Source organism: Capricornis sumatraensis, chromosome 8 (genome assembly GCF_032405125.1).
Source record: "Capricornis sumatraensis isolate serow.1 chromosome 8, serow.2, whole genome shotgun sequence".
Taxonomy (NCBI): Eukaryota; Metazoa; Chordata; class Mammalia; order Artiodactyla; family Bovidae; genus Capricornis; species Capricornis sumatraensis.
Window position 1 is genome coordinate 47,076,678 of NC_091076.1, and position 10,387 is coordinate 47,087,064.

General features: G+C 39.1%; 1 non-coding gene across 1 annotated transcript; it reads left to right on the forward strand.

The window, feature by feature from the left end:
• Positions 1–263: 263 nt before the first annotated feature.
• Positions 264–336, forward strand: TRNAC-GCA (transfer RNA cysteine (anticodon GCA)). Its single transcript has one exon. It is a non-coding gene; the product is annotated as a tRNA-Cys (tRNA).
• The last annotated feature ends 10,051 nt before the right edge of the window (positions 337–10,387 follow it).

Sequence of the window (10,387 nt, forward strand, 5' to 3'; positions counted from 1 at the left end):
GGAATTGTCAAATCCTTGCTTCTCCAGGTCCAGCTTAAGATCCATCTTATCCATGAAGTCTTTGAGGACTTCTAACCCTGATCTGCCATCTCTGCAATATAATTGTGCTTATAACTTTGAGTATAGTGTGTACTTTATTTATTTAATTATTTTTAGTTTTTCCTAGAGGCTACCTTTGCTTTCAGCCTAGTTTATCAGGAGGAAGAAAATGTTCTCTGGTGTCCATAGTCTTCATTGTCACCTTTTCCTTGACATTACTGGCTTCCCTGGTGGCTCAGATGGTAAAGCGTCTGCCTGCAATGCAGGAGACCCAGGTTCGATCCCTGGGTCAGGAAGATCCCCTGGAGAAGGAAATAGCAACTCACTTTAGTACTCTTGCCTGGAAAATTCCATGGATGGAGGAGCCTAGTAGACTCCATGAGGTCATAGAGCTGGACACGACTGAGCAACTTCACTTTCTATGACATTACAGGAAAAGGGCCAGCATATGAATTAAACCTATGAGCTCAGCACTGGGATGAATATGATGGACATCTTCATTGATTCTTTATGAATCCAGGCATTCTATTTATTTTGACAAAAATCCCTGTTCTGTCTGTAGACTAATAGGCCATGATTTTTATCACTCAAGCATGGGTTTAATTACTTGAACATGGAGGAAAGAAAAGCAAAAATGCAGTCATTTTAACATCTCAGATTTTCACATCTGTATTCACTCTAGAGTTCAACAGCCACATACATTCTTCATGTTTACAAGTCATAATTAACCCTTGCTATAGTTTACAAAATAGGTAGTATAAAATAATGGATAAAATTATGATTTCCCTAGTCAGACAGCCCCTTGTTTTGATCAAGCATTCAGTGTGATTTTAGTTTCATCCTCTCTAAAGTTGGGATAATAATGTCCTTAGTTTTATTGTAAATATTAATGGAGATGACGCAAGCAAAGCAATTAACTCTTGGCAGAGAAAAGTGATCTGTAGATCTTAATTATTAATATTACTGCTTTTCCAAATAATTCTTGAATTATTATTATTACAAAAGTATTACCTCTATGCTTTTCCCCCTTATTCATAGTTCCTGGCATGTGACTCAGAGTCTGAACTAACCAATTTCTGCAGTTATCTTGGGTGATTGTAATATCCACTCACATCTCTGTTTGTTGACCTCTTCATACTCAAAGCCTTCTCCTCCACTTAACTCAGCTACCAGCTCACACAGGCAGGGTTGTGCATTTCCAGTATCCTAATCTCTGTGCCCCCAAACCACTCATTCAAACTCCATTTCTCAGATCACATAATTGCTCCTCTCTCTATTTCAGTCTCTATGTGAGGGCACACATGTGTGAATATACACATGCACACACATACACAGATACACACAGAGAGAGACACACGCATATACAAAGACACATCTTTTGAAATGCTCACGATCTTTAGGCTTTGGCCCTAGATTTTCCTTCCCTACATTTCCCTCATTCTAAACACGACACAGTGGGTTTTCCCAAGATGGCCTCTGCTGCTGCTGCTGCTTATTCACTTCAGTCGTGTCTGACTCTGCGCGACCCCACAGACAGCAGCCCACCAGGCTCCCCCATCCCTGGGATTCTCCAGGCAAGAACACTGGAGTGGGTTGCCATTTCCTTCTCCAATGCATGACAGTGAAAAGTGAAAGTGAAGTCACTCAGTCGTGTCCTATTCGTAACAAACCCATGAACTGCAGCCCATCAGGCTGCCCCGTCCATGGGATTTTCCAGGCACCTATGCCCAAAGCATCAGTTACTATTCATATATCATGGAATTCCTAATTTATATCCAGTTCAGACCTTTCTTTTGAGTTCCAGATCTATATGTCAGCTTGACTCCTTGCCATCTCCACTTGCACACCTTAGTAGCATTTCAATTTCAACATGCTGAGGACTCAATCCACCTTCCCCTTCACACCTATTTACGTTATTTTTCATTTCCACAAATGATAAGACCATCTAACCATCCTAGTGCCTAAGTCAGGAATCTATAAATTATTCTTTCATTTCCCTCCTCGTCCAACAAGTACGTTACCTCAAATCTCTAAAATCCATTTATTTCTCCTCCATCTTTAATCACCACTGCTGCTGCCAACTCCTGTCTAGACTGATGTCTTTCTTCTTTTGCTATAACTTTTTACAGGTCATATGCCTCCTCATTGTTCACTACTGAGCCCAGACTCCAAATTTACTTTAAAAATAAACCTGAGCATGTTACTCTTATGTTTAAAATCTTTCCATGATTTCACAACCCTGTTAGATAAAGAAAAGTTCTGGAACCTATCCTGAACCATAGATAAGGCCCCTCCTTATCCTTCCAGCCTCATGGCATCTGGTCCCATCACTTCATGGCAAATAGATGGGAAAGCAATAGAAACAGTGAAAGACTTCATTTTTTGGGGGGTAGGGGGGAGGGGGAAACTCCAAAACCACTGCAGATGGTGACTGCAGCCATGAAATTAAAAGATGCTTGCTCCTTGGAAGAAAAGCTATGACCAACCTAGACAGCATATTAAAAAGCAGAGACATTACTTTGTCAACAAAGGTCCATCTAGTCAAAGCTATGGTTTTTCCAGTGGTCATGTATGGATATGAGAGTTAGACTATAAAGAAAGCTGACCACCAAAGAACTGATGCTTTTGAACCATGGTGTTGGAGAAGACTCTTGAAAGTCCCCTGGATGGCAAGGAGATCCAGCCAGTCCATCCTAAAGGAAATCAGTCCTGAATATTCATTGGAAGGACTGATGCTGAAACTCCAATACTTTCGCACCTGATGCAAAGAGCTGACTCATTTAAAAAGACCCTGATGCTGGGAAAGATTGAAGGCGGCAGAAGAAGAAAAAGACAGAGGATGAGCTGGTTGGATGGCATCACCAACTCAATGGACTTGCCTTTGAGTAAACTCCGGGAGCTGGTGATGGACAGGGAGGCCTGGCGTTCTGCAGTCCATGGGGTCGCAAAGAGTTGGACAGATTGGGCGAATGAACTGAACTAAACTGAACTGAACTGAAGCAATTAATTAGCTAAGTGACTTGAACAAAGCTCTTAGTATGACACTCCCCCCCCCCCAAAAAAAAAGTCCAAAGTAAAAACCCAAAAAGATGTTTAAAAGAGTCTAGACTCGTCTCATCGTTAACATATTAGGGATGAATTGAGTTGACTATGGGTCAGGAAAAAGCAAAGGAAATGAATGGTATCTTTTCAGTAAGACGCATGCCCGCAGTCCCTTTGATCATTAATATAATTAACCCTAAATAATTCATAATTCTAAAATATCACCCAACATGAAGGAAGAGGAGGAGGAAGAGGAGAAGAAAAGAGGAGGAGAAGGAGAAGAAGGAGGAGAAAATAAGAAGCAAGAGAAGACATAAGGAGGAAGGGAAGAAAACAAGAGGAAGAAAAAGAAAGCAGCCGTGGCTTTGTCAGATTCATATCCCACCTATCACTGTAAAGCTGTTCATTAGAAATGTAAGATAACTGTACAGAAGAGAGCTTAAGGAAAGCAAAACTGAAACTATTTTGTTCTCATTTTCTTTTTAAAATGCTTCTCTTTCATTTTACCTTTATTGAAGTGGGTCTTTGAAAAATCATCATTTTTGCACTACAAACTAAACAAGCTCTTGGCATTTCTCATACAAAAAAGGTGCCATAATTTCATGCCTTTGCAAACACACACTGTGAGCAATCAAGGGAAAAAGAAAATTAAAAACTAATTCTGCTGTTTATTCTCCTCATTTATTTCATCAGCCATCTCAGTCTTACACTGAATAATAATCAACAGGATTTGATAGACACACCTAGGGGAGGCTAGGCATCTTCTCTCAAAATCTCCAGAAAGCTGGAAAGGAAAGTCAAATAACAGTGCTTTGGGAGGCATCTCTAATTATACAATCAAAACTACCTGTGCCAACATTTCCAGGCTGTGGAAGTGTTCTGAAATCAGAAGTTACATGGGGTAATAATAATTTGAAAGCTGGAATTTATCATGGACTCAAACATTTGACAGCACCAAACCATGACCCAAAAAGACTCCAGAAAAGTACAGGCAGAAGAATTGTTACCAATGACTAACCTGCATCTGTACCTGCATCTCGATTTTTCCTCCTTGAATGTTGGAAGTTCAGAGTTCACCTGGAGGTCCCGATGATGTCTTTAGTATAAATTCCATTTACACTTCTGCAGCATCATGGACACAATTCATAATGCATAAAACCAAATTATCCATCAAAGAAAAGTGTGTTATTTCTGAAACTCTCCTCAAGAGTTTGATTTGGGAGCTATACAGGATGAGAGTCATTTACTTTATCTTCAAACATCAACATTACAAGTAATAGAGGAACCTGCAGAAAAAGTGAAACTGATCATTGCACAGTCATGTCCCCCTCTTTGTGACCCCATAAACTGTAGCCCACCAGGCTTCTCTGTTCATGGAATGCTCCAAGCAAGAATGCTGGAATTGGTACCCCTTCCCTTTTCCAGGGGTTCTTCCTGACCCAGGGATCAAACTCAGGTCTCCTGCATTGCAGGCAGATTCTTTACCATCTGAAACACCAAGGAAGTTTATTCAAAGCACCAAGAAAAGGTGCAACTGAGCACACTTTACAAATGAATGCTACTGAAACATATGGATCTTAGTCTTGAAAAGGTTACCCCTCATATCTGTAGCTGTCAGTAATAATAATTAATATATGTTTTGATGCCCTTTTTATTCCTAAATAAATTTCAATCAAGCAGACAATCAATAAGTACTTATTGAGGATTCATTGTAAGTCAATTTCCCTGGAAGCAAACTGTGATGGATAATTGCCTGCAGGAGTTTATTGAAGATCAACACTTGCAGGGGAATATAGGCCATGGGACTGAGTGGAGGGAGAAACTGAATTGCCATGAAGTCATAGCCAAGACCTCAGCTAACCATAGATTCCAAGGTAGCTCTGAACCTGAACAGACCTTCAGAGCTTAGAGAAATCTTCAAATGTGGGTGAGAGAACTAGCCCTTTGGCATCTCCATTGCCTCAGATTGACCAGGCCTGTATTATTGAATACAGGCTCTCTCTTATTATGGAAAGTGAAAGTGTTAGTCATGTCAGATTCTTTGCAACCCCAAGGACTGTAACCCACCAGGCTTCTCAGTCCTTGGGATTCTCCAGGCAAGAATACTAGAGTGGTTTGCCATGCCCTTCTCCAGTGGATCTTCCCGACCCAGAGATCAAGCCCAGGTCTCCAGCATTGCAGGCAGATTCTTTACCATCTGAGCCACCAGGGAACACATTATGGAAGGAATTTCTAAAACAGTGATTCGTTTGAGTGGTACTGATAGTCTGGGTGACAGAGTACAGCATGTACTAAAAAGCATGTTATGAATCTATCCCATGAGCCCTCTGGCATTAGCAAATTATAGAGAACACATAATTTGTGTCTAGCATGCTCCTACTTTACTTTGTATCCCAGCCCAGATATTTATGAGGTCTGTGCAGATTTTCCAGAGCAGAGAGCTGTTCCCTCCTCTTTGTTCTCTCATCACTGCACTCATAGATTTGTGGTACTACTTATCAAACTGAATCATATGTCATTAATCCCTGGTCTGTGTTCCACACCCAGCTATATGTTCCTTGAGGGTAGGTTGCAATTCACATGTCATTTTCCTCACTAAACTCTCCCAACCCCCTATCTAAGTAACCATAGTCCATTTGTTATTCTCAGTCACATCGAGCTTATAACATTCATCCTGACTCATAATTTTTAGGTTTATGTGTTTACTTGCTTATTATCAAACAATTGGTGAAGCCATTATTTTATGACCACATTGAAATAAAAGCAATCATTTAAATAGCTGATGGCTTTATATTTCCACTGAACGTATTCAGTGACACACAATGAATTGAATTCTGGTTATGCATTATAATGATGATGGAATTTAGCAAGCCTTTCATTTTCACACCAAGAAGCCAGTTTCTGGACAACACTGTTACATATTTTGTTTATTTCAAAGACTTGATTTGAGGTACTTACTTCATGGCAGTTTTTTTTAAGCTTTTTATTTTAGAGGAGTTTTAGGTTCAAGGCAAAATTGAAAGTACATAGCGGAAAGGGGAAGGATTCCAGAAACACAAAAGGGATTTGACCCTAACGTTTAGATCCAGGCTAGACCCATCCCACATTAGTTCATTTGCCCCAAAACATCTTCCCCAGACTGCTTGACATGCCTAAAATTTCTTCAAGGAAATTACCCCTACTCTAATACTGGATAAACAATATGGTTACATACATTGATTCTAGAGTCACTTTGTTAGGGTTCAAATCTCAGTTTTACTCTTGCAAACTATGTCACATAAAGAATAAATGTTATTTCATTCTATGTTCATTTTCTCATCTGTAAAATAATGTCAATCGTGGGATTTACCTCACAGGATGTTTGTGGGGCTAAGTGACTTGCAGAAAATGCTTATAGCCAAGTGTGGTGCATATGAAAGTGAAAATTAAAGTCACGCAGTTGTGTCCAACTCTTTGCAACCCCATGGACTACACAGTCCATGGAATTTTTTAGGCCAGAATACTGGAGTGGGTAGCCTTTCCCTTCTCCGGGGGATCTTCCCAACCAAGGGATTGAACCCAGGTCTCCCGCATTGCAGGTGGATTCTTTGTCAGCTGAGCCACAAGGGAAGCCCATCGTGCATATGAAATATCATTAAAGGTATATCTGTTAATTGGTGTTATTGGATCATGCTTCACCTATCTCTATAACGAGGTAACTGAGGCAATGAGAATTCTGATAGAAGGAAAAAAGATAATAAAACCTGGAGTGATGTAAAGTGAAGGGGTGTTTATTCAGAAGTTAAAAAAAAAAAGGCATAAGGTGTCAGAAAGAAAAGTTGCCAGAAGAAGAAAGGTGCAGAGTCGGGTGTAGGAGAGTGTCAAAAAAGATTTAACATGATAATTAAAATCTTGGTCATGATTAATGAAATTACATTAGAAATAAAGCAGCCATTTCTTTCTTCTTCTACATTTTTCTTCCTTTCACACAAAATGGCCAATGGCTGTTAGAATTCAGAATTCAATCTGGTGCCAAGGTCTTCAAAATCTTTTAAGCAGTCTAAGAACTAACTGCTTTTAGCATTGTTTCTATTGTAAGCCAAGTTCCAAATTCTGACTAAGGCTCTGCAATGGGAATGTTTCAATATCATCATTTACCAAGTCTCTTGCAACTATAAGTAGAAGCCTGAAAGAACAGCTTACTTATGGCATCCAAGGACTAGAAATATAGTGAAATACAGTGCTGATGACAATCGGTGATTACCAACCCCAGAATGGAAACATTAAAAAAAAAAAAAAAAATCTGTTAAAAAGTGCTTCAAGACTTGTAAGCTACTAGGACCTTTAAGAGGTTTCATTATGTTCACCATGTCCGGAATCAGTCTTGTTATTGGGTACTCGGTAAAGGAAGCAGGCCCCAGCTTACCTGAGCACTGGTAGTAGAATTGGACATGGAACAACGGACTGGCTCCATATCAGGAAAGGAGCACGTCAAAGCTGTATATTGTCACCCTGCTTATTTAACTTATATGCAGAGTATATCATGAGAAACGCTGGGCTGGAGGAAGCACAAGCTGGAACCAAGACTGCCCAGAGAAATATCAATAACCTCAGATATGCAGATGACACCACCCTTATGGCAGAAAGCGAAGAACTCAAGAGCCTCTTGATTAAAGTGAAAGAGGAGAGTGAAAAAGTTGGCTTAAAGCTCAACATTCAGAAAATGAAGATCGTGGCATCCGGTCCCATCACTTCATGACAAATAGATGGGGAAACAATGGAAACAGTGACAGGTTTTATTTTCTTGGGCTCCAAAATCACTGCAGATTGTGAGTGCAGCCATGAAATTAAAAGATACTTGCTCCTTGGAAGAAAAGCTATAACCAATCTAGACAGCATATTAAAAAGCAGAGATATTACTTTGCCAACAAAGGTCCATCTAGTCAAGGATATGGTTTTTCCAGTAGTCATGTTTGGATGTGAGAGTTGGACTATAAAGAAAGCTCAGCACCGAAGAATATATGCTTTTAAACAGTGGTGTTGGAGAAGACTCTTGAGAGTCTTCTCTCCCTTGAACTGCAAGGAGATTCTTCCAGCCCATGCTAAAGGAAATCAGTCCTGAATATTCATTGGAAGGACTGATGCTGAGGCTGAAGCTACAATACTTTGGCGACCTGATGCAAAAAACTGACTCATCTGAAAAGACCCTGATGCTGAGAAAGACTGAAGGCAAGAGGAGAAGGGGATGACAGAGGATGAGATGGTTGGATGGCATCACCGACATGATGGATATGAGTTTGGGTAAACTCCAGGAGTTGGTGATAGACAGGGAGGCCTGGCATGCTGCAGTCCATGGGGTTGCAAAGAGTCGGACACGACTGAGTGACTGAACTGAACTAAGTAGTCCAACAGAAGGAAAGAAGACCATTAGATAGCTCTCCTCAGGTATCCTCAGGGAGTATCTCGGGTGAAACAGAGGAAGGAGACTGGACAGGTCTATTTCCCTAAATGCTGTGAATCATTATTTCAGATTCTGACATTTTTGATCAGTGCTTGGTTTTTCAATAAGGAGAGCCACTTCAAAAAAACATTATGTTAAGGCCAGGTGAGAGAAATGCTTTTGCCAAAAGTTATATAATTCAAGAAACATCACTTTTCCAGGAATTATGTAATTCAAGGTTTTTAAAAGACCTCTCGGGTCTTATGCTGAGCAATTATTTTCTGCCAAAATGAGGACAAATCACTCATAGGAAATATCTTGGTTAATCTTTTAAAAAAATCCTGTGATTGATCTTATTACTCCACTTTCAAGATAAGGGAACAGACAATCACAGTGAATAAGAGAGTAAGTCATTTCTATAAACTCATAAAACAAGTTTGTAGTAAAACTTCAAATTTCTCAGTAGAATCTATAAAGCAATATGGTTTGCACTAATAAAGAGGTCATTCTATAGAATACATTGCTCTCTATTTCCTAAAAAAAGAGAGAGTTATAAAAATAATCCAGAATTTCACTAAAATCTTTAAACTTGCTTTAAACATAATAGACTTTTGCAATTTCAGATGCACTGATGATTCCTAAAGGCAAATAATTGCCTCTGGCACATATAATTTAGTGAATCGTCTTTCCCAAGGAGATTCCATTACAAAGCCTTCTAACAGACCATATAAGTTAGTAGACCCAAGAAGACAGTACTTTTGTTTTTCTTTAAGAAAAATAAAACTAGTTGAAAACAAGTAGCATGGTCTTGTCTCCTTTTCCAATGTACATGACTTCATAGGCACACACATGCATCCTCTTACTTATTCACATCTCTGCAAACAGAACTGAAAATATACTATAAACACATTGAATTAATTTAGTCCTGTCTTTTCTGTACTGTTAATTTATTGCTTTATTCTTGCTCTCTATATGTCAGTGTACATCGACACAAGAGAAAAATTTGAATATCTGTTCCAAAGCTTAGCTAGACTTTATCATAATTCTTCCTCCACAATTTGGTCTTTTGACCCCTTTTTAATCTATGTCCCAAATTTCCAGTTAGAGAAAGAATTGAGAGAATGATGTTAGTGTCAAGTAGCAATGTGCTTGGCCTTGGTAATTTCAGTATATAAAATCATAACTCCAGGAACCAGAATAAAATTTAAAATACCATCTCTTAATATTATTTTAAAAAGATCTTTCAAGCAAACACAAAAATAGGAATGATGGAAGCAGACTGGTGGAGGCATATCAGACTGTAATTAAAGCCATAGGTGTGCAGAGTACTGTCAGCCCAGACGTGTACTGTCACTGATAAAGAAAAAAAGAAAACAGCTACAGACTTAAAAATCTTTTGCAGTTAAATATACCCAAAACATTCCAAGGCTTTGGAAATGTTATACAATATGTGTCAAAGAGAAGTCTCTTTCTCTTTGCAGCTCTGCTCATTGTTTTATGTTCCCATCATTTCTGTTCCTTTCTCTTTTGATGGCGTACACATCACATGCCTATGGACCAAAAGGAAAAACTCACAAACACAGCATCTGCACTGACAAACTTAAAGTTCGTCCAGAGTAAAGACAGCATCTGTTGAGTGTGATACACTTTCACTGTCAGTGTTGCATCTACAGACTTCGTAAAAGAGAAAGCCTAGATGCTGAGTGCCTATTCTACCTACTAGATAAATTATGTACATTACTTACTTTTCCCTAAAGTTGAATGCTCCAGTTTGATCAAAGATTAGTAAGTTAAAAAAAAAATTATTTTTTGATGCCATGGTTTCATTTCAAATTAGGGAAAAGTCACTTATTGATCTCAGATGAAATTCCTATTTGAGAACATTGG